Source organism: Aedes aegypti, chromosome 3, assembly GCF_002204515.2.
Source record: "Aedes aegypti strain LVP_AGWG chromosome 3, AaegL5.0 Primary Assembly, whole genome shotgun sequence".
NCBI classification, from domain to species: Eukaryota; Metazoa; Arthropoda; class Insecta; order Diptera; family Culicidae; genus Aedes; species Aedes aegypti.
The window spans coordinates 335,993,285-336,019,348 of record NC_035109.1 but is presented as its reverse complement, the minus strand read 5'-3'; the positions used below and the strand labels follow the sequence as shown (position 1 = coordinate 336,019,348).

Sequence of the window (26,064 nt, the reverse complement as noted above, 5' to 3'; positions counted from 1 at the left end):
TAAGTAGCCATAAGTAAACATGGTTCGCAATTAGGGGTCGTCCATAAATGACGTAGCTTTTTAGGGGGGAGGGGGGGCTTCACGAATTTGTGACGATGTGTGACGAGGGGGAGGGAGGGGTCCTAGCTAGTGGACGTAGCATTTTGAATCATGTCGGTGAAAAGAGGCGCTGAAAAAAATGGCATACAATTATTTTTATTGAACTTTTTTTTGTTGACTTATAGACTTGGGTTATAAAATGATGATTGAGCTCCAAAAGATTCATATGACAAGATTGCAAAAAATCTATGAAATTTTAGATTTTCTTGGAAAATACAATCAAACAAATTCTATTAAGCTTTAAATAATTATGTGAATATTATATTATATTCGTGTCTAATTTAATGATTTTTTAAACAAACAAAATAAAAGTTCAATAAATTAATTAAACATCAATGCTTTAACGACTTGAAGAACATTGTTTTCCCATTTGTTAACAAGACATAAAGTCAACTGTTTTGGTTTTTTTCATATTTTCTGTTGGGGCCTCATTTCTTTAATAGAATGAAATATGCTCTTTTTCTCTTATAACAAGATTTAACAAGATTATTCCGTGAATTATGCATTCATTTCCACCCAATCAATTCATCTATTTGTTTTGATATATCAATGCCCTTGTTCGAATAGCCTTAATATTAATGAAAACAACAGATTCGAGTGTTATAGAAATTGCCCCGTCCTTCAATTTTCTTAATAACTTGTTAGTAAGATTATTTTTATCCATTGTTCCATTAGAGGTTGTGTAATATTTTTTTCAGTTTGGGGAACGACAATGAAGTCCAGCTGAAGTATTAATAGAGATAAATAATTTGTATAATACTCGCAAAAATTTTCCATATCTGGCCACTGATTGCTGGATTTTAATTTGGATAACAAAGATCCATTTCAAATTAATATATTTTGTTGATCATTTTCATTGAAATCTATTTCCTAACAACGAATGATTAAATAAACAATCTTCCAATATAACGAAATTTCTGTTCAATACATTATTAAATTTTATTTTTATGTTTTCATTTGTTATTGTAAACTCGTTTTTATTTATTGTAACAAAAGCAAAAGCAATACAATTTAGCCTATATGGAACTGGAAACCAAAATTTTGTAACTTAAACAGGAAATATGTTTATTTAAAACTGTTTTCCAAATTACTTTTGAGCACTACTGTATATCAAACTGTTATTCGTTAGATTATACTTACATTGTCAGTAATTAATATAAAACTTTGTATTGAACTTTTGAATTCCGATTTTTTGTGTCAACCCAGTCGCTAAGGAAAACAAATAAAAAAACTATAGAGGGGGGGGGTGCTTGGTATGCTACGTATTTTCCAAGGGGGAGTATCAGCATTTGTGACAAAATGCTACGAGGGGGGAGGGGGGTGTAAAAAATCGGTGAAAAAATGCTACGTCATTTATGGACGGTCCCTTATCATAGAAAACCATAACGTGCTGATAATTCAAGAAACACTATACTCAAGCGTTAAAAGCTATTAGAAATCATGGAACTTCTCTAAAATATGTTGCCAAACATTACAATATTAATATGTCTACTTTGGACAGCTAATTAAAAGGAAGATTTTGACTGAAAAGTTGCAATATTAGAGAACACACGGAAATCTCGTGGAATATCTATGTAATGCTAGTTCAAAACATAAAAATGGGGTATAGGTCTATCCACATAAAAAAAATTCTATATACGTTATTGAAGGATTCCGTTTGATTTCTCCCGAAGAGTTATCCGACGTCATATCCGACTTTCTCAAAAAAAAAAAAAAAAGGAGCGGTGGAAATTCTACAGAGCAGAAATGCAATTGCTGTCCTATAAAGTAAGAACTAACATTGGAAATGTTGCAGTTATAATGTTGTCGAATCATTTCAACTAACATAACTGAAAAGAAGAAAATTCAAGTGAAAAGAATAACATTTTCTTTGTTTACATGTTACTTATGTTATTGTTCATTGGGAAGCCTTAACAAATGTTGAAGCTAATAGAAATCGTGAATATAACTGTTTGTTTTTGAATTTATTGTTCAAAACGGTAAACTTTTCACTTGCCCCACTTTTGGGGCAAGTGAAAAGTAAGGAGACATTTTTCAAAAACTTTTTCTGTATTTTTTTCTTCAATTTTTCATAAAAATCAATTTTAGCATGCTGCTTGTATTTGGTGGGAGTCAAAATAAAAAATATACACGACCTCATTTGTTTCAATTTAAAGTCTCTAGAATTTGAAGAATCTCAACTATGCGAATTCCATTACCCACTTGCCCCACGGTACCTAATCCATTTTTTTTTTTCTTAAAAACAATTTCCAGTGTTATCCCAAGCATAACTCCAGCAATTTCCATGATTTTTATAAGTAAACATTTCGAATTTCTTTAAAGAATCTTCAGCGATTCCTTCCATTTCAGAGGTACTTCTACTACATTTTCTTCTTCTTGGCATTAACGTCCTCACCAGGATAGCCCAAGGAACAATCGGTAGCTTTTAAGATACTTACGTGTTTAATACAAGCTGCATAGCAGCAACCATTGCTGAACAAATTTTTAGTTGAATCATTAATTGAATAATATTAATTTCCGCTTATAAAAAAGTTGTTATTCCACTTGCAGTTTGTGTTTTGAATAAGAGCTGAATAAACCTCCGAAAATGCAAATATAGTAGCTTTTGTTCTACAACACATAAGAAGTTTAACAATTGACTGATTAAAAGCTTCTATAGGTTGTAGCCATCATTTTAGTAGCATATTGAACATTTGATTAACAACAAATCGTACAAAAGTTTCAGTGTCTAATACTTAAAATGTTGACCAGCATGATTAGTAAAACTTATAAACAATGTGAATAACAGTATATGAGTATGTTCTTAATCAAGCAAAACATATTATGTCTTTTTATGTTATTTTCAAATGTTTTTCAAATCAAATCCAAGACGTGTATGCAATAGATGGATTAACGTAATGGACGTAATAGCGACGTAATGGATCAACGAGGGTAAAGTTCGAATCACATTGGATTAAAAATATCAAAATTTAAATTTTACAAATGTAGTGATCATCATCTGCGACGTTATTGATATCGGAAAAAGTTACTAATCATAACATTTTTAATGATAATCGAAGTATAAATAATAATTTAACAATAGTTACATGAAAGTGGTTACCCAACTTACAGTCAAGTGTCACAAATAAACATACATAGTTAATTATTGTTGAATAATGGTGACAGCTGAAAAAAATGCCCTACAAAGAGCTGAGAAGATGGTATTAAGATCCAAATTTAAGTCAATGTTCAACATTTTTCATTGGAATGAATAATAGTAGAATCAACACTTATTAAACTTCTCCAAAGAATCTCTGCCGACTTGTCAAGATTGTTTTACTAATGAGTTGAACAAGTCATTTTTCCTTCTATTAAAGAGCCAATATTCCACCAAACAAATATAATTGTGTAAACAGATGTACAGGAGACGAACTAACGTTTTGGTTGCTTCGCACTTCAGCTGTTTCCATGTTTAACATGAACATGATTTAAAGCTGAATAGGTATTTTATAAAATCCTAATACAACATAGATATATCATCCGAGCAGGTCATCCAAAGAAGTCCAAAATAACGATTACTAAACACATTGTTCAGCAACAAAGAAGCCTTACAAAAGAGGTCACACCATAGCCAAATTTTTGAAAAATGGACAAAATATCTAAAAATTGCGTTGTATTCCTAATGTATTGCAATGTTCAACTTACTAATATTATTATTATTTATCTTCATTTGAGTGGCTTTTCGCCCTTGGCGAATTCGCCACCAACTTACTAATATATAAAAACATGTTGGATACAATAATAACTGATGCTTTCTCAATACAATATTCAAAATGTTTAGAATGTTTGCTGTTTAGAAAATATTTTGAATCAGTCTTCTGACATAGGATTATCGATTGAAATATATTTTATATTTGTATAATGTTTAATAGATGGAAAAAGAACGACAAATAATTAAAATATTAACCTAGTAGAAATATTATACATTTAATAAATGAATTTTAGTATAGTTAGATGAACAATTCAATTAAAGTTTTAACAAGTTAAAACTTATTATGAAATTCGATTGATCATTTCAGACTGTTTTTACTTTGTGAATAAACTTTATTTTTGACCAGTATTGAAATAAATTTTCTCACTGTGCGCTATAAATAGCCGACTGAGTTCAGCTCGCATCAGTACTGAACAGCAGCAGAAGTAATGCGCTTATTCAGTTGTTGATCAGCATAGCACGTGTTGATTAGTTATTGTTGAATAGAAGCTCAAGCATGATCAATAATCAGCTACAAGAGGTTTATATTGGGCACTGGAAGGCCAATATATGAATTCAAGGATGACGCAGATGGCAAGGTATACCGCTGACGATGGGAAGGTCTCGAGTTTAAATCCAGTATTCAGGTAATTATTAAAAGTGTGGTTATTTAATTCATGGTAAAGGTATACACTGCATTTGATGTATTATACAGTGTTAGCTATTTTTAGTCATTTATTTGTTTTCAATCAATTTTGTGGCAGTTGAATAAAAGCTGAGATGAATGCTTATGAAGCGATTTCGAAGTTGTAGAATAAAGTCAATATACAACGACACACTTTATAACTTCTCCAAATTTGTGTGAACAACGCCTGAACAAAGGCTTCACTTGGAAATAATTAAAATGTTGTTCAACATGATGCTGAATTATACAGCAATAATGTAGTTTGTTAAACTAGCGTTGTTAAATCATCAATCCTTATTAAGCTAAGTGAAACCTGAATAGACATCATTACAATATATGATTACAGTCACTAAATGATAAGAAGCTTAATAATTTCGCCAGATTTGCTTGAACAATGTGTGCGTAGCAGCTGCAAAGTAATATAATAAAGCAACTATTCAGTATGTAGTTGTGAAAAATTGCCTAATAAATGATTATAAAATAGGCAAATGTTTCTTGGGAGAGCTTGCTTCTCAGCTTTGTGTTCTTGTGAGCACGGTTATTAACTGAGAGCTTTCTTTGCCAATGTTGCCATTTTCGCATTTGTATATATATCGTGCTATGCTATGCTAAGGAAGTCAAGGAAATTTCATTTACCGAAAGATCCTGGACCGACCGGGAATCGAACCCAGACACCTTCAGCATGGGTTTGCTTTGTAGCCGCGGACTCTAACCACTCGGCTAAGGAAGGCCCCTACTTCTATGTACTACGTAATCCATGAATTTTTCAGTTTTTTTTGTTTTTTAGGTAAAAAGGAGAAAATTTACTTGAGCGCTTTACGTTTCAGGTGCATACTACGCATAATAGTCATACTAAAACCATATTCGATCTATTCACCCCATGGGATGCATATCTTCGGATTAAGCTAGCCATAGTATAAACAGCGTTTATCCATTGTAACGCATAGGTATTGCTCTTTTATTTCTATACGGCAGTATGCTTTTGTTTACTTTCAAAACTTCCAGGAGAATCAAAGAAAATCAAAGAAAATGGCAATTGAATGAAACACAAGATACATATCAATTTATTTAACTAAGTAATTTGAACAGAGTTATAATCAATTAATACTCAAACCGAACTATGATTATTTTGCTTAGCTGTTGGTAACCGCAAAAACTGCTTCTTGGAGAAGATCGAGTCATAGCTCATCTGTTATCCTCTCGGTAGTGATAAGCAGTCGTATATAGCCATAGATGAATTAATGTGCTTGTGGTAAAGCCTCAAGGGTGCTCCATCCTCCTGCCACGTGAGTTGCGGAAAAACCGGCTTTGGCTAAAATTGGCCTGAAAAGTTTATAATAAGTTAGGTCGATACTGCATGAAAAATATTTCTTAACTTACTTTAGCTAGTAAAATATGCTGAAGATAAAAACAACAAAGTCTCAAGTGTAGCATCTGTCAACGTAAATGCACCGCCAATAATAATTTTAGAAAATGCATGGGAAAGTATAATTGAATATGACAAGGAAAGATTAGAAGTCTGAAATGTGATAGATGTAATTATTTGTAGTCTAAGTGTCTAAGTCTAAGTCTAGTCTAAGTCGTGTAGTTGAGTTGGGCTCAACAGCGTCTTGCAAAGCCAATATTTATCAATGTCGATATGCCCTTTTGAAATGTTTGTCCTGATTTTTTTCCCAAAATTTTTCCGTGTCCAGTTGGGCAAGAACCGTTCGAGCAAGCTCAAGTTTTATTTAGCGTGTACACTGGGAACATCGGAAATTGAAATAAACGTCAAAACCCGATTTCGTTCCCGAGATACGGAACGGGCATCAACAAAACAAAAACTGCGCGATCGAGCCATTTTTTTTTTGACGCCAGTTCGGTTCGGTCCGTTTGTTGGTTGTACAATCGTCGTTCTAGGGAAGAATATGCAACTATTTTGGTGCACAACAGCAGATGAAATTCTTTAGATTCTTGAATTGCGATAGAAGTGAAACGGTAGTGATTCTGACTGTAAGTTTATCGCATGAAAATAAGCATTGTGTAGAGTGAAGGAGTGTGTAGTGCTTCTTTCGCAAACAGAAGTGGCACAGTGAGATAAATTGAGCAAACGGTGGTCAACAGTGATGTGGAACATCAATGCACTTCATAACAAAAACAAATCCAGGGAAAAGAGTAACTCTTTCTAACTGTTATTTCCCGCTTCCAAGAGATCCATCTCTCAGTGTATTGCTCTCAATAGCAGGGCTGGTAGCACGTCTCTTCTTAGGGACTTGGTCTCTATTTTAATGCAAGTCTTTATTTTCAATGCAATGGAAGCTTTTAGCAACTTGTATTTCCCAATAATCTAATATTTTTCATAGAAAAATGTCTGGCCGGATTTTCTGAAAAAATCCTATGAGAACATTGCTCCTCTGATTCCTATTTAGCTTCAGTATTTGCTCTTTTTGGTTCAAGCATACAGTTTCTAAAGTTCCTATTTTAAAGACACTCGGTCGCTACCAGCCTCGTAATAGTTTTCCGTTCTCGTCGACGGTGCAATGGAGAGGGAGAACTTACCTTAAACCTACACTCTGAGTCGGATCAGTATGGGCACGAATAACCAAAGCGACACAACAACGGCATTGTGGAAGTTCAGCTGCTGACCTACTAACTGCACCAATGTTGTTTCGCAAGGAAAAAAGTCTATCGCGAGTCTGCTTTGTCCACCGCCAGACATTGGTCGATTGTGAGCCGATCATCGTTGTGTAATCGACCTTATCACGATATAGATTCCTGTTTCATTGCCATAATATTTACGTGAATTTCCGTTCAGGATTTTTAAGTGCGCAGTTTGGAAATGCACGAGAATAAAAACTTGAAAGTGAAATAACAAAAAAACGGAATAAGGGTAGTGTTCCAAAGAGGGGGACAAAGGCGCTACGTCAATAGAAGAAGCTGTGCGTGCATTAATATTAATCTGTTGCGGGGGTGTGAACTGGGTTGTGTTCATATACCCACACTAGCTGCTGGACGTCTACTATAATATATTCAGAACGACGTAAAATGGCAAATGCACTGCATCTGCTCGAACCGTGCGTGATGTGATGTGAAATGCATATATTTCTTTCGTTTGCAACGATTATCTATGAAGTGGATCTGGAAAAGGTTGCATTTGTGAGTTATATCGTTCAAGGCTGAGACAAGCAAACTGGAAGTGAAGTAATTGTTGCAGCTTACTGCAATCGTTTGAGGAATTCGGTTGCTGGAACATCGGTGTATAATTGGAGCAATCATCATTTTACACGTTAACAACAGAATCATCCTGTATTCATCTATATGTAAGTACATTCAACAATAATTATTAAACTCCAATTCACTCACATTTAAATACCCTATTGTAAAAAGAGCCTTAAAGTACTATGATAGTTAGAAGCACTTGGAGAAAATCTAGCAAAACTAAATGTAAAAATCCACAAAAGATTTCCTCTGGAGAAATCCTTGGAGGAATCCATTGAGAAATTCCAAAAGAAATGTATGGAAATCTGGAAATGTATTGGAAGTATGATTAAAGGAGTCCAGAAAAAATCCTTAGTGAATATCGTAATTAAATTGTGAGTGGAATTGTTAGCGTTTTTATTTTGAGGATCCTTCACAAACGCATAGAGCTAGAGATAACTAGAGTAAACATTAAAAAAATATTAAAATATCCAGGGAAAATCCTTGAAGGAATATTCGGAGAAATCCCTAAAGAAATACCGAGCTCCGAGGTATCTACTGCCTGGAAAAAACTGGAATCATAAGGAAATTTGACTAAACCTGAGAAAAACCTGGAATGTTCAGGGAATTTCGATGAAAATCAGGGAAATTTCTTTAAGGCAATATGTTCATGACAAAAGATTTTCGCGATGAAACCTTCCAAATGATTGAATATTATGAATATTTCTATAATTTATTCACGTGGACAAATTTAAATTTTTTCGAAATTTGAAAAACTGAAAAACTGATTTTGGGAAAGTAATCTGAAGTTCAATTTAAAGACTGTTATTAGATCTCTTTTTAGAGACTTGGTCTCTATTAGAATACAAGTCTCTATTTTTTATGAAAGGTATCTAAAGTCTTTATTCTAAATCAAAAGGATCTCTAAAGCCTCTTTTTCCTTATCTTGCTTGCAGTGAATTCTGTGATTGAAAATTCTGCAGGCTCCAGAGAAACCTTCAGAGATTGTTACGTGACTAGCGATCTTTCAAAGGATATCTTAAGAAATTTACCAATAAATTCTCAAGCCCTTCAACGTTTCTACCTATTTTCAGTAAGTTGCCCAGGGATTACTTTGATTTTTTTTCTCTACGCTATCCAAGGACTTCCTCTACATATTTTTCCACTGATTATTCAACCGAATTTTCCAGTTGTTACTCTAGGAGATCTCCCAAAGATTTTTACAGAATTGAAAAAAAAATGAAAATTGTTCTGGATTAAAAAAAAAACTTTTCGATTTAATCCATGGTAACTCAAAAAAACAAATTCTGAAAATTCCTCGAGAGGTTATTCGAGAAAATCTGTTGAGAATTTTTCAAAGAGATCCTAAAATTAGGCTCTGTGTTTCATTATTCTCTAGATTTTTTTTTTCTAAGAATCTACAACATACAACTGCAGTTCTTCTAAACATTTCTCAATTAATTTCTAAAAAAAAACATCCCATGGAATCTATGAAAGTTTATATAAGGTTCCATACGATGTTATTCAAGGAGTTCCTTCCGAAAATCCTACAGGAACTCCTTGAGATCAAAGTTTCGACTAATTCGTTGTATTTTTCACTCATCCTAACAGTTCAAAGCGAAACTCTTCTAAAATTTTCTCAAGGATCTATTGGTTCTTCTAGTAGCCCTTATTCATCAGGGGTGATTGAAGAACTTTAAAAATAGCTTTTTTAAGGCATTTCTACCTCACGATTTTTTTTTTAACATTTGAAATTTCTGAAAAATTTGATTCACATTTCCATAGAGAAATGTCCTGGAAGAATACTTAGACAAACCATTAAAGACTTCCTTAAGATATCGCAAAGAATAATGGTAGGAAATCCTAAACATATCTCTAAGTAATTGCTGGAGATATTCTTATTTCTTAGAGAAATTCCTAGTTTAAATGTTAAAGAAATTCTAGAAAGAACAATTGTGTAAGAAATCCCTGGAAGCATGTTGGGTTCCAATGGGAGCCAAAAGTTTCGCTATATCGAGGTGTAACTGTATATTATTATTATTTGCTTTGTTATAATAGCCTTTCGCCCATGGCGAGATCGCCACTTACCCATCGAATATATTGTCTTGGATCCCTAGAAGCTAATATCTATTTAAGTAAAATCGAGCCTAAAGCGGAAAACGCAATGGGTCCGAAAACTAATTGCGGTAGCACAAACAATTCTATACAGAATCTTTCTATATCCGATTGTGAAATAGCTTCAAGCATCTAGGTTGACTATGCCCTTCCAGTTTTTCTATGGAAACATTGTATTGCATTGTACTGCTCTTGCCCTGAATACCTCAATGATTGTTCTTCGGATATAAAAAAAATTGTGGGAGGATAGAATTTGTCAGATAGGAACAACCCCTGTGGCGTTTTTGTTGACTAAGCGAACGTCGACTAAGCGAATATGATAAAAAATGTCAAAGTTCAAATGTCGCCCCCTTTTATAAATTAAAGTGATACAGTCATTATATGAGCGTGCAATGTGCCGGAACCCATACAAATTTAATCAAACATCCTTGAGTATATAATACATACAAAATATTTTTAAGTTCCAAAATCATGTAATGAGTTTTTAAATTCAATTGTAAAGAATTGAAAGCAAGAAGACAACTCACACTATCAGAACATATTATAAATAAATTCGGAGTAAGGGATCTAAATCTAAAATTGATCATTTTTAATGCCATAAAATTTTCGTTTAAATGATAACTTCGCAAAAAGAGGGTGTTCTGGTTTTGGAAATTGTTTCAATTCTTAATATAAAGAAAAATCAATAAGAGGTCGACAAGTATGAATGTTTATTTTATAATTACGAAAACCAATGGTTGAAACTTCAATAGATTGAGTATAGGTAGGCTTCATGAGCTTGAAACAAATTTCATAACATCGAAATTGTATTTTCTTTTCTAGTTTTGAAAAATGAGTTTGAACGGCATTTCCAAAAGTAAAACATCCACATTCCATTACTGAATAAATAGTTGTTTATAAAGAATTATCAAATCAGAAGGATGCGCTCTCCACCATGTACCAGTAATCATATGAACGAAATTTATTCTTTTCGAACAAATCTTTTGAATAAATAAAATTTGACTTTACCAATTCAATTTCGAATCAAACCATATACCAAGATATATATATAGCATAGCATAGCATAGACTGACTGTACATGTCAATGGTTGCTACTCCGTGATTGATCGGAACTGGTAAGAATTGCACTACGATCCAAATGAATAAGGGATGGGAGTTTCCGCTTACTCTTGAAGTGCAATTTTAGCAGATCTAATATTATTGATCAATAACGGCGCCGGCCAAGTCCTTACAGTTAGTTGGGATGGGGAAGGAATGTTAGGGTGTAATGATTGTTGCTTCTAGAGACCGAGAATACCTCTGCATCTCCACAATCACCACGGGAAGGGTGTTTATTAGTGAGGGAGGAAAAGATCTGGGAGTCACCTCTGGTCGATGATGCGATCCATGGACAAGGGGGAAATGTACGACTTATATTTAAAGCTAGTTTTGTATTTTTGTCTCGAGAAGTTTTTGGTAGAAGCTTAAAGGTGACACAGTCTGGAATCAACTCTTAAGATTGCACTGAAACTTCAAAGGCACAAATCTCGCGAAGAAAGTATCTAACAACAGTGAACTTTTTATTTTGGCTTTGTGCACTAGCAGAAACCTCAAAATAAGAAGATCAGGAACGTTTGCCAACTATTTCTCCAGTTTTGTGCCTTTAATAACGTGAATAGGGGGAGAAGTCGGTCATTGTGCCGGCCATCTTTGGATTCCGAGATGTTTCACCTTAAAAAATACGTCAACATCTATAATGTCGAACAATTCAAAAGATGTTTTTATTAATGACGAAAACTGAAAATTACATGTATATATTTTAAATTATATGAAACAGGAATAATAACACTTGTAGTGACGAACTATACATAGTTTGTTTGAAAATTACATATGAGTATTACTGTGCATGGTAGAAGTTTTTAAAAATACGTCAACATTCACAATGTCGAACAATTCAAAAGATATTTTTAAATAATGTCAAAAAGAGAAAAATATATGTATATTGAAATTGTATAAGAAAAAAGCATAATGCCGACACTAATAGTGACGAGCCATACAAAGTTTGTTTTAAGTTACGCTTTCAAGAAAAAATGTTTTATCACAAGCATGAAACGAACTCACCAGTTGGTAATCCATCCTCAACTGAACACAAAACTGACACTGACAGCAAAACTTCTTGGCGTCCCGAAAACAAACCGTCTTGCTTGTGCCTTCTCAAATACTTACCCAGCAAGACGCTCCAATCTTCGGCGACGAAACCACGCCCGAAACCGTGAGCAAAACCTATCTGACGACGCAAAATCGAACCGTTCTGCTTGGGCTTCACAAAGAACTACCTAGCAAGACGCTCAAAAAAAAAAAAAATTCTCCGGCAACGAAAACACGCGTGAAACCGTGAGCAAAATCTATCCGACGACGCAAAACCGAACCGTCCCGCTTGGGCTTCACGAAGCACTACCCAGCAAGACGCTCCGGAACAGAAAAACTTGAACAATCAAAAAGCTCTTACGATGAATATTAACGAAAAACCAAACCATATACCAAGATATATATAATCAAAAACTTATTTAATTTCATGTCCATTTAAATACAATGTAATATTGTTTGTTGAATGTTTTCGTAAAAAAATAATTTATATTGTCTTTGGTACCGAAAATGTAAATCCATTATCCAAAGCCCAAGTGTCAATATTATCTAACACAGATTGCATAAATTGAACAATAATTTTCCTATTTTTACCACTAATATACAATACATTATTATCAGCAAATTGTAACTAATAACATCCATTAGGAATAACATTCACCATATCTGAAGTGAATAAGTTATATACAAATGGACTTAAACAAGATCCTTGAGGTAAACCAAAACAACTACCTATAACGGATAATTTTAGATGAACCATTATAAAAAAATGCATAACTTTCAAAGAAAACAAATTGTACAAAAAATTTGATATCAAATTCGAAATTTTTAAATGGTTCATTTTGTTTAAGTTAATCAATCAAAACAGAATCATTTGCACCAGAAACATCAAGAAAAGTATAAACTACATCTTGTTTTCTGTTGAATGAAAGTTGTGTCTGAGAAGATAAAAGAGCGGTACAATCACGAGTACCCCGACCTTTACTGAACCCAAATTGAGAAGAAGAAAAAAAAATTTTTTTTCTGCCCACAATTCCAAACGATTCAAAATCATACGTTCCATAAATTTACGTAAACAGAATAATAAACTGATAGCCCTTCGACTATCAGCTTATGATGGATCTTTGATTTTAAAATGCTTATAACTGCAAAAAACGCCATTCAAAAGGAATAATGTTTTGAGAATGAAAATAATTGTCTATCGCAAGTAAATATTCTTCACATTCAACTGATAATTTTTTGCGAAGTATAAATTTTATATTGTCAATACATGGGGCTGTATTTTTAGTTAATGAAAAAGCCAAATGCATTTCTTCTAATGAAAATTTAATACAAAGATCAGGCAAATAATTGAAAGAATCTTTTGAGTATTTCAGTACAACTGGACTTGAAGAATCATGATTTCTCAGATTTCTTGCCACATACCATAATGTTGATAAATAAGTGTCTTTGTCAAGACTTTCAACATTTTTTTTCCAATAATTTCTTTTTATTTTTGAATTTGGTAATTCTTGTAAACAAAGCTTCCGCTTTACGATATGAAAAGTTATGATCCCTACAACAAGATCTATCCCTGGCCACGATCACAGAGTTTGAAGGTGCCAAAGTAGAAGGTGCACCATAATAATACCCGTCTGTGAAACATATCACCTTCCCAATACTTTGGCACACCTCTAACGGTTCATGATTTATCATGAAACGGCTGCATTCAGGCGGAGGATCTGTTAATATGTTTCGGCATATTATCAGGTCCTCTTCGAAAGGAGGGACCGGCAGGGCTCATTAATTACTTATAAACCAGTGCTGGTTGTTGATGGTTCAGTTCGTTTACTACGAGCTGTAGCATCCTTTGTACTAATCAGTAATGGTTGTTAAGTTTCGAAGCTAACGTGTGATCAATCGTTTTATAATGCAACATAAGAATGCGTGTTTGGTGGAACTGCGCGTAACACTTGTTGTTATTAAATTTAGTGATTGTGTTGGTGCTAATAGTGTGTTTATAATAAAATCTATGGTGATGAAAATTTGAAAATGAAATTGGAAGTGATTCTGATAGCTTTGTTAGAAATATAATAATGATGATGTATAATGATGTGAACTCTACTAATTTAATAAAGGCCATAATACATTTTGCAATCATTTCTCTGAATATAAACATTATTGCCTAGTTCTTCAAACATGCATGATAAAAGTGTTAATAATGACAGCGAGTGTAAAATGGATCGAAGTGATTTTGTTTTACTGTAACTTTGTTGATAGTGCTAAATTGTAGTTTGAATAGTAATGATTCTACAGCAACAAAAATAATGAAACATTTGAATTGAAATTCTTCTAATTACTTAGTAATGCTAACAGATGGTAAATGCTAATAACAATGAATTTATATGAAAATGGTGTGACGTGAAAAGTGATATAATGAAAAGTATATCTGAAGTGTATTACGAAAGTTGATGAGTGGTAATCGGTGATAAACGTGATAGTGTCGAAAATAAAAGTGACGATAGTGAGTGATGAAATGAAATGGGGAATGAGGACCTTTTAATAAAACTATTTCGTTCTTCACTTTAACCACTCTAGTAGCATTTCAGGCCTTATCATAGTTTGATAGTAGTCTAAAGTACTAGACTGCAAAACTACGGTAAGGGCTGATTGCTGCTGGGGTACACAGTGACCATTTGAGCAACATTGCTTAGGAACGTCTGTGTGATGAACGCAATAGAGGCTTATAAAAGCAAATGCTGGGAAGGAGCTTAGGGCAGATTAAGAGTGCCAGTACTACCCCTATCGCTACCGACAAAAAAAAAAAGAAAAGTTATGATCCCTACAACAAGATCTACGAAATAATTTTTTAGTTAAAAGTAGTTTTCTCCAATTGTTTTCTCATTTTATTTAAAAATTCATCTTTGTTCTACCATAACTTTAACATGGATCTATATAAATAAAAATGGAATCGTGTTTTTATGTCACTAAATAACTTGAGAATGAGTTAACGGATGTACCTTATTCTTCCACAGTTAGGTTCCTGAAGTGTTCCGGTGTGATTGTGTGTATAAAAAGTCAAAGAACTTCACGGGAAAATTTAGACAAACAGGAATAGAAAACTGACACTTTTTTAGTATAATTTTGTTTTACATCATTGAACAGTCAACTAGTACTTAATGCAGGGTGTCAATCCATCCGGGAAATCCGGGAAAACCGGGAAAAACCCGGGAATTACAATTCACCGGGAAAAATACGGGAAATACCCGGGAATGTGGAGAACACCCCGGGAAAAAATGTTTTTCAAACGTAAGACTATACCGGTTTGTTTAAATTTCAAGTCGTATGTTATTCGTACTTCACATTATGAATAATTTTTGGTAAGTAGGATCTTTGAAACACTTCTAGAAGGGTACTAAGGATTTTTGGTAAGGTACTTTTCGAGATGCGTGTTATATTTCCATTTTAGTTCTTGGTAAATATTTAATGAGATCTTTGCTGGAATCCTAACGGGAATCGAACCGATAATGACCAGAATCAGAAAGTTTTTTTTCTGAGAGATCACTGAAGTGTTAGTAAATTGATAATAAGATTTTCAGTGGAATCTAGAAAAGATCCTAGGCTGATTTTGCTAGAAATTATTGCTTGAAAGTTGGCATTTATTGGGAGATCTTCTGAAATCCTGGACAGATTCAGTAAGAGTTCCGTTTGGCGGATTTCTAGGGTTGTTGATGATACTGATTCTTGATGAAGCCTTGTCAGGATAACTAATTTGACTAGTCCTTGACCTATGACAAAGTTATTATGAGGCCTCCGACGAGATTTTGTGTAGATCTCTGCAGATTTACAGCGAATTCTTTCAATCATCCAAAACAAATTTCGTGACTAGATCTTTGATGAACAAAAAAATAAAGAGGCCCTCTAGGCATTCTTGACCAGATTTTTGTTAAGTTTTTGACAAGATTCTTGATATCTTGATCAAATCTTTTGAAGATTACTTAGAAAATGCAATCTTGGATTTATGTCAGAAGTTTTAGCCAGCTTCATAGGAGAACAATATCATGTATTTGGAAATATCGTTTCTGTGATTTTTTCTTGGATTCAACATGAGTTTCATCAACTACAGTATTGGACGAAACATTTGCAACTTTTTCGGTTTTACATACAAAATGATCAACTTTGGTAAGCTAGAACTCAGTTATCTATGGATCGATTCGTATGAAATTTTTCACAGAACAGCAGCCATAACTTGAATTTTAACATATATTTTCTATTGATTCTTCCAATCACGTGTTCAAAAGCTGTAACGGTTTGACTAAAGTGATTTTTTTGACGATTTTTTATAATTGACATAATTAAACACATTGAAGGAATAGCTTGATGATATCTTCAGCAAAATTGTAGATTTTGACAAGATGAACAAGTTTGCTGAAGATAGTTTTGTGCAAGGCTGCCAAATTTTGAGATAAATAGTTTTGAATTTTTCTTCGAAAATTTCACTTTAGTCAAATCATTATTACATCTAAATTTGTAATGGGAAAAATTATTCAGAAATATATGTTTAAATTTAAGTTATGTCTGATGTTCTGTGAAAATTTCATTGAAATCGGTCCATAAATAACTGATATCTAGCTTATCAAAGCTGGCCATTTTGTATGGGAAATCGAAAAAGTTGCAAATGTTTTGTCCAATACTGTATTTTTTCATGAACAAGCCATGTCTAACGCATAATTCCTAAGGCATTCTTAGAAGGTAATGAGTTGACTATTTTTTTATTTAATTCCAAGATCTCTCTGAACTTCCTGTGAATTGGGTCCTTAAATGTTTAACCCTTCAGTCGTCGCGCGGGATGCCACCGTCAGAACCACCACGCTGATGCTGTGTACGATAAGCGAGGTTTTCTCACCACTGTTGTACAAAATACAACAGCGCGACGACTGATGTGTTAATGATTTTTTTTTATTTAATAATACGAAAGAGCATGTTGTTGCGACTATTTTAGGAATTTTTCCAGTGCAAATAACGAATATAAAATACTTCAACTTTTATTTTAAAAATAATTCCGAATATGAACCTTGACACTTTTGATCATGTTTGACGATCACTTTGTCAAAAAAAAACGCCACAGGGCTTTTAGTTTTAACACTGGGGTTGTTCTGACAAAATCTCAAAAACCGTAAAAAATGTTTTTTGGACTCAGCGTTTGGTACTAAAATTGGCACAGGGCTTTAAGACCCTATTCGAGGGGGTCACGATCTTTTAGATATTTCAACAAATATTTTATAACTTTTGATCTAAAACTATTTTAAAGTTTAAACCATTTTTTTATTTTATTAAAACTAATTCATGAATAAGTTAGTTCAAGGGTTCAAGTCTACCAATTTTTTCCATATCGTATGAAAACCAATGAAAACAAATATACAGAGCTCTCATTTTGTGGTGTGTGCTAACGTAAGAACTAAACGACACTTATCGTTCTTAAAATCGATTACAATCAATACGATTGTAAGAACGATAAGTGTTATGTCTTGTCTCGCGTCGCGTCTTGTATGTATACAGAGCTATTACAAAAATTTCAAAATGTTATCCGCGAAAACCGCGACTTCTGAAATTCGATCCGCGCCTGGAAGCACCAATCCGCGCCGAAAATATATTCCAATTGTCATTGAAATCTTCATGTCACAATACCCAATCGATGTTTCGTAAAAAATATCTTAACATTGTTGTGTAAACTTTATTATTTTAACAAATGTGTATGTTCTTTGATGCACTTTTCTAGTACCGTAATCCAGGGGCAAATTATTCACTATAACTTTCTGTTATATTATCCTTAGGAACTGAGATATTGTCAATTTAATTTCGGCAAAACCAGTACTTCGTTGATCTCCATCAGTGCTTGTAACTATTTTTTTGGGAATAAAATTTAATGTATCATAAACCTAGCTTGAAAACAAGAAATTGAAAATGGTCCCCTGGGGCGAAATTGATTTTCATATAATAAAGTAATAATAAGAATAATAAATGTCTCCATCTTTTAAATGTGGGTCCCCTAATACATAAAATGACGTAAAAAAATCTTACAGCTTTTGCATTTGACCATTTAATTGCGAGGCTTAACTTTGGAAACCAGAATAATATACCTGAATGTAGGTTATTTACATTGTAATAAACACGTTTTTCGAAAATAAACGGTTTGAAAAACTACGCTAGTTATGCAGTATGATTTTAAAATCGAGTTCAATAGTTCACATTAAAGCTGACAATTGGATTGTTTAGTACTGACTTTTCCAACAGTATTGCTTACACCTAAAAAACTGTTATTATTTTTGTGCAAAGCTATCCTTATGAAATAAAAACTGTTTGAAATCTAGGCACGTATGAAGCATCCTTAAAAAAAATTGCTCTTTGATACCGACCAAATTCGCCAAATGACCTGGATTACGGTAATATGTCATTAAGCCGACAGTATTTGGCCAATGTACAGTACATTGCATTATACATTTAAAACTCTTTCGACGTTTTATAAAAGATGTGTGAATATTTTAACGCAGATCCTTTCCATATCCCACTAACCCAATATTCTTTCCACGGAAACTGTGGATATGCAGAGGTATACTCGGTCACTAGTAACAATGGTTGTCTAACATTCTTTCCCTTCCTCGATAACCGTAATGGCGTGGCCGCCACCGTTATCGACTTTTAAATTATGAGCTTTCGGATTGTGTATTTTGAGAATGGTAGCGAATTGTTTAACTGACATTTTTTCCGATATTATATCTAGATACACAATGAATCCTAATCATCTTAGGAAGTGCCTTTAGATTTTATATTCTTTAATGTTTTTGTTAAATATCGAATTACAGACGAAAAGCTATCGCTTTTTATATTTTCCTACACCACATTTTAACTTTCAAGAATCCGTCATCGTAATTATTGCCATCATCGAAACTTCACAAACAGTTTTTCTGTTTAAAACTGAAACTTATACGGTGAAATTGTGTTCACTGTGTTTCAGTCGGAGATTAGAATATATTGAATGCATTTTCTTATAAGTAAACTTTCTTGATTTTGAACAAAAAAAAAACGCTATTTTCTCAAATCAATGACGGATTCTGACCCCTTAATATTCGAAATGTTTCAAATTATTGGAGAACAAAAAAAAAAAGACCTGCAAACATTAATAACTTAACAGCAAAACTGGGCCATAGTGACTAAATTAAAAAGTACACTTTACAGCACTCAATGAGATGACGAGAGTTTACAGTTTTAAATACAAATTTCCTAATGATGAACTGCATAACTTGTGTCAATACAATTTATTGGCGATTTTTGTAGCTTGATTTGGAAAATCCGCGATTTGCCTGACATAATTTCAGTCACTCGTGATTCTCGCACCTGGCATACCAAATCCGCGAAAATCGTGAAATTCGCGACTGTTGTAACAGCCCCGATATCGAGTCGCAGGACTTTTTTGTAATTTGTTTTTGAAATTCTTGGACATCCGGGAAAAATCCGGGAATTTGAAAACTGATTTTGAATGGACACCCTGTTAATGGATTCATTTTTTAATGTTTTCGATCATTATTACATTGTTTTTATACAATATGAATAAAACAATTAAATAGTTATTTAACCCTCTAATACCCAACCCCGCCTTTAGACGGGGTACACTTTGGAATTTTGTGTATTTTTTCGTAGCTCAGAAATCAAAATGATTTTATTTGTGGCTTTAACCTTGACTCATAACATGCATATAAGAAAAGTTTTTTTATGACTTTTGAAACTTTTTTTTATTTTTGCAAATTGTTTGAACAATTGTATTCCTATATAACCTTCAAAGGCCTGGGGTTCATTTAACGTGTAATATAAAAATGCGAACCTTTCTTATTTTTCTACGATCAACCTATTACAGAAGAAGAGCTTGGTGGTATTAAAATAATTTTAAACCTGTTTTCCCGTTAATTACACGGAAAATAAAAAATATCACAGAAAAAAAATTAAAAATTTCATATTTTTAAAAGTACCCTGAAAACTTATATTTTTATTATTGCCAAAAATCAGTAACCAGAAGAAAAAATGAAAAAGGATAGGGATGTTCAAAAATAAAAATTATAAAAATCATAAACCAAAATTTACAAATTCGTGAATAAAAATAAATCATTGCCCAAAACGTGTTTAGAACGATTTTAGATAACGAAAAATGATATTTAGATCGAAAATAAAAATTTGGGTATTAGAGAGTTAACAAAAACTGCAAAAAACCATGAAATTTCTACGAAAAATTTCAGTTTGATGGTAAAGACCTGGCCTAAAGCCATTGATAACCATGTTTGTAGCACGTAGTATCTGATCCATTTGACCTTACAAGCTTTGGCCTAATGACCTGACACCGTAATCTTGGATTTGGAATCAATATGACAATTTTCAAATTTTGTAATTCGGTAACAAAAAAGTTACCGCCTTCTATATTGATCCCAGAACACAGACGAAAAGTTGAGAAACGTAGTCCAAGGAAATAATAAAAAAGCTACCCACATTTCCGTTAAGGCCAAGTGCAACCACCATTCGCGGTTGACCTCCACCAATTCCAAAACCGGAGAGCGCTAACTACTGGTTGGTGCGTACTTGGAAATGTGTTGGGAATTCGAACTGTTCGTATCCGACCATAACTGCTGTTTGCATTTGTCCAGTTCTATTTGAGCAACACATTGAGCCAACATCGACAATCCGGTGACAAGTTGATTAGATTACGGCGTCTTATTCAATCATTGTTTATTCTTCAAACTAGGAAAGGCAATAAAACAACTATGTGTAAAGATAAAAATCCAATCAGCAAAGGCATCCATAAAATTGTAGAACCATGATTTCCTATAAAGTTAATTCAATTCAACCGAGAATAGATTGCCTCCGATCGCCGACGGTTGTTGAGATCCAATTGCTCGCATTCTCGCTTTCAGAAATGCCAACGATCCGTATATTCCATCACTAATCACTTTGCGGTGCGATCATCACACTCAGAAAAAGAATTATCGCTACCGGTAGGTATAGTGGAGAAGTCCAGAAATGCCAAATTCAACTGCTGATCAATTGATAGAGACGCAAAAAGTTTACGATCTGCTCGTGATCTGGCTTCGAAATAGATATTCACCATTTTTGTTGTGCATTGCTGTTGCAAGCTGGCGGCAATCCGTCGCGACAGTAAAGTTTTTTTTATTGTTGGGACCAACCCATGTTGTGAGTAATACTACATGGAGCTGCTGGACGCCACCACGAGAGAGGTGCCCGTTTTCATCTGAGGATGGAGACTAAGGACTGTTCATTTTATAAAGTGGACACTTTGTTTATGCTATATCTTTTTTATTTATTGATAAAATCGTAATCGGTTTTCTGTGTATCGTTGACCTATTATTCTAAAATGCTATGAAAATATAAAATCTTTGAAAATGCTTTTGGTTGAAGAGCTAAATAGTTTTTCCAAAAACTCTTAAAAAAAGCTGTCCGTCAAAGTTTAACATTATATTTCGCAAAACAAAAATCCTTATTTTTATGAACAAATTGTTTGTTTGTATTCTTTACTATTCTACTAAAGGTAAAGCTTTAAAAATATCAATTATATTCCACCATTCTATGACATTAGGTAACTTTAGTGATTTACCCATTTATGGCCAAATTTGCTGATACACCATCCTTTCACTCCCAGCAAAAAAAAAGTAAAAAGCGTGTTCAAAACTAGTTTGGATTACTGAAGAAACTATATTAGTATAAACGAAAGCTAAATCGTGAGATTAAACCACAGTCTTAAGTATAAATTTTACTGTTTATGGTAGTTTTACTAAAAAGTCTCATACTTTTAAAATCATGTACGCATATTTATCGATCTACAGCAAATTGTAAACAGTTTTCTCTGAATTTTTCAATTGGTAATCTCATAATAACATATTATGAAAATAATATGTGGAAAATAAAATCGATTTTATTACAGCAGTGTTGCCAATATTGATGATTGTCAATGTATTTTGATAGGTCTTCTAAGAATAAAGCAATTGTGTTTCTGTTGTGCTTTGAATGTGACGTGGGGACTTACTAAGTAACTCTATGAAGGCGTAAGTTATTTTTCATATTAATACTATATTAGGACTTCCGTCAGGACGTACTTTTACACAAAAAATTCTACTCATATCAATTCCCATCAAATTAAAAAAAAATTTCTTTAAAAATATACGAGAAAATTGATTTTATTATATCTGTAAAATTGTTGCTCCAAAAATAACTTGATTTTTTCCATCAGACTTCTGATTGATGATGCTTTCGAAGAACAAGCCTTTTTTGAAAATAGAAAATATAAATTATCGAATTTTCCAGCCAATTTCTTACAATCATTGATTTTGATAACCTCAAAAAATCGACCGATCTAATCGTTGTTCCATATTCGTGTGAAATTTAATTATTTTGGAGAATTTTTATTATCACAACATTGTACAATACTAGTCGAACGATGTGCAAAAAACCGATTGAAATTTCATTGATTAATAAGAAATATACAGCATGCACAAGGTGTCCACTTTATAAAATGAACAGTCCTAATATCAACAGAGTGTGAAAGATAAACAGAATCCATACACACAGTTGTGTAAGATTGCTGCTGGTTTTTGCAGATATGTAACGTGTGCGAATGAGACTAACAAATACAATTGTAAGTATTGTTGATTACTAATAAAGTAAGAAATGTGAACGAAAGATCGGTTTAAGTCTGTTTGCCGATCAAATAATGAAGTCATTGAGTTCGATGATAACACTTATGAAGTTAACTACATGGACAAGTTCCTTAGGAGATGAATTCATTATGTGAAGTCAATGATTTGAATAATTTGAAATGTTTCTCCAAATCAACATCGGGGTTTATCCTAAACGGAACTATTCGAAACGAAAATGCAAAGGGTATAGGATCGCTTCCACTCGAAGGTAATTGTGTAATAATAGTGCACCACCTTCGTGCCACCCACACAATGTTGTAGGCCATCTGTGTGGGACTATGATCTTCTCAGTGAGAATCGAACTCACGACTCCCCGATCTCTAGTTGGGGCGCGTTAACCACTACGCCATGAGAGGACTCATGAACGCAGAAGTTAACCTGAATTCGATTTCAGCTCAATAATCACGTGGTCCTCTTTCGCAAAGTGCAGTGAGTTCGATTCTCACTGAGAAGACGTGTAACTTTTTCGCAAATCTTCACATCAATTTGTCCATCTAATCCAATTGCAAATTATATGTAATGTTTAGCTTTTCGGTAGTTGTTAAACTTCCACTCGGCTGGTTAGCCGTAAACCACGATTCATAATTAAAAACAAGTATTTATCGAGCAACGGACTCATGTTCCGTAACCGGTCGTTTGAGAACGTCGCGACCCATTGGAAGCCTACACAATAGAAATCTCAGCCACCACGTCGGTGGAGAGTGTTGTGTGGCATTTCACTACCTAAAAAATAATGCGCTCTCGGGCTAGGCATTGGATATATATAGAAAGCGTTGTGTTTGGATGGGCATCTAATTCTTCCGAAAGAGGTGCACTTTGCGAAAGAGGACCACGTGATTATTGAGCTGAAATCGAATTCAGGTTAACTTCTGCGTTCATGAGTCCTCTCATGGCGTAGTGGTTAACGCGCCCCAACTAGAGATCGGGGAGTCGTGAGTTCGATTCTCACTGAGAAGACGTGTAACTTTTTCGCAAATCTTCACATCAATTTGTCCATCTAATGCAATTGCAAATTATATGTAATGTTTAGCTTTTCGGTAGTTGTTAAACTTCCACTCGGCTGGTTAGCCGTAAACCACGATTCATAATTAAAAACAAGTATTTATCGAGCAACGGACTCATGTTCCGTAACCGGTCGTTTGAGAACGTCGCGACCCATTGGAAGCCTACACAATAGAAATCTCAGCCACCACGTCGGTGGAGAGTGTTGTGTGGCATTTCACTACCTAAAAAATAATGCGCTCTCGGGCTAGGCATTGGATATATATAGAAAGCGTTGTGTTTGGATGGGCATCTAATTCTTCCGAAAGAGGTGCACTTTGCGAAAGAGGACCACGTGATTATTGAGCTGAAATCGAATTCAGGTTAACTTCTGCGTGCATGAGTCCTCTCATGGCGTAGTGGTTAACGCGCCCCAACTAGAGATCGGGGAGTCGTGAGTTCGATTCTCACTGAGAAGACGTGTAACTTTTTCGCAAATCTTCACATCAATTTGTCCATCTAATCCAATTGCAAATTATATGTAATGTTTAGCTTTTCGGTAGTTGTTAAACCTAAGCAGCAATTTGTGTATTCATGTGTATTGAAATGGCATACAACTTGAAAACATAGGATCTCGAGTAGAGAAGAATTACTTAAGAACTAAACTTATTATTATATATGATAACAGCAAAATTACTTCTTCGAATGGCAAACCAATAACACGGAGTTATTGACTTACCACTCAAATAATTAATTTGGTATTTATTTTGTAATTATTTCAACTCTACAGGAATTGTGCCAGCAAAACCTCCAAGAAAACCGACGAAAATGCCTCCATGAATTCCGACACTATTTTTATTTGATTCTTTCAAGCTATTCCGACAAGGTTTCCTTCCAGCATTCTCCCGGATTATCTCAGGAATTGCTCCAAAAATTTCTCTGGCGTTCTTCAGAATTTCACAGGGTATCCATCCGGGAAATCCGGAAAAAACCCGGGAATTACAAAAGGCCGGGAAAAATACTGGAAACACCCGGAAATTTGAACAACATACCTGAAAAATACGTATTTCAAACATAAGAATACCTGTCATAAATACACATAAACATAAATTGCCTGTAAACATGTAACTATAGTTATTTGTTTCATCAAAATCATGTAAAAATCCGTTGGTTTCCTATGGAATTGTCTGATAGATTATTCCAACAATTCTTACCAATTTCTTGTGGAAATCTTTGTTGATTTATTTCGGAAAGATATTGAACATATTCAAAGGAGATTTTATAGAACATCTACATTCTTAGAACAGTATTAAGTGAATCCTTGCAATGTTCTTTGTGATATACTTGACAGATTTCCATTTAGATTCATGACATATGTTTAGTAAGATCTTTGCAGAAATCACAGGAATTGAGGCAATAAATGGTTAGTTTCTTGAAAGTTCTTTGAAAGATCACTAAACATATATTGGTTATAATAATTGGTAGATTGCTTACAAGGTTTTTAGTGAATTCTAGAAGAGATCCTTAGCTGATTTATTTTAAATTCTTAGTAGATTCGTAGTGGTTGGCGAAAAGCTGAGCCAAAAACATTGTCAAAAATCTTAGGAGATTTATTGAAATGTTGGGTAAATTTATTAGGAATTCCGTTTGATGGTTTCTGGAATTACCAAATTTTTAATTAAGCCTTGACTGAGTTGTTACGGGGCCCCTAACAAGATTTTGTATGGATGCCTGCAGATTTACAGTAAATTCTTTCAAACATTCTTGACAAATTGGGAGGATCTTTAGTGAATAAACAAATGACGAGGTCCTTTAGGTATTCTTGAGAAGATTTTTGTTGAGTTCTTGACGAGTTTCTTGGCCAAATGTTTGATATATTGTTTGGAGGATGCTTTTTCAAATCTATGGCGAAAATTGTATATAAAATGTTTTTTGTCAAGATATCGTTTCTGTTAAAAAGATCTAACATGATTTCCACATAAAAAATGTCTTCAGGAGCCAGCTATGGTCCATGTCTTACACATAATTCCGAAGACATTCTTAGAAGCTAACGGGTTGGCTATTCAACTTTGACGTTTTGTGAAAACATATGGACCGATGCACGAGTTCACTAATTTGACGTCTGAGCGGTGTCGTATTCACTCGTTGCCATGGTCATAAATAACACGGCACCGCTCTAACGTCATCTAGTGAACTCATGCTCATCATTTAATTTCTTGGATCCTTGATGAATCGCTCGTGGTAGCCGACACAGCTCACCTAGCCTTAGAAATTGGCATTAGAATAACTATGACGGTAAAATTCGAGCAAGTTCTTGAATGTAGACGATTAGATTTTCATCGAGCAGATTTAATGTGCTCTCCAATGAGCTTGCATCAATCGATTGGCAATTCCTCGACTATGTTCGCAGCCTGAATGAC

At 33.9% G+C, this 26,064-nt stretch overlaps 1 protein-coding gene and 2 long non-coding RNA genes across 4 annotated transcripts in view; 1 reads left to right on the top strand and 2 right to left on the bottom strand.

Annotated features, from left to right (window-relative positions):
• Positions 1-5,550: 5,550 nt before the first annotated feature.
• On the bottom strand, positions 5,551-7,203 carry LOC110679711. The gene is made up of 2 exons (XR_002502724.1): positions 7,053-7,203; positions 5,551-5,837 (listed from the first exon to the last, which is right to left on the bottom strand). It is a non-coding gene; the product is annotated as an uncharacterized LOC110679711 (long non-coding RNA).
• The window catches only part of LOC5567176 (protein germ cell-less), a 39,605-nt gene continuing 19,872 nt past the window's right edge, over positions 6,332-26,064 (top strand). Inside the window, exons 1-2 of one of the 2 annotated variants that reach the window (XM_021855371.1) lie at positions 6,332-6,506; positions 7,309-7,813. The gene's annotated coding sequence lies outside the window, so the exon portion shown is untranslated. Of the gene's footprint in view, positions 6,507-7,264; positions 7,814-26,064 lie in introns of both variants that reach the window. The other variant, XM_021855372.1, reaches the window with a different exon arrangement.
• On the bottom strand, positions 20,722-21,211 carry LOC110679712. Its single transcript, XR_002502725.1, has 2 exons — positions 21,058-21,211; positions 20,722-20,988 (listed from the first exon to the last, which is right to left on the bottom strand). It is a non-coding gene; the product is annotated as an uncharacterized LOC110679712 (long non-coding RNA).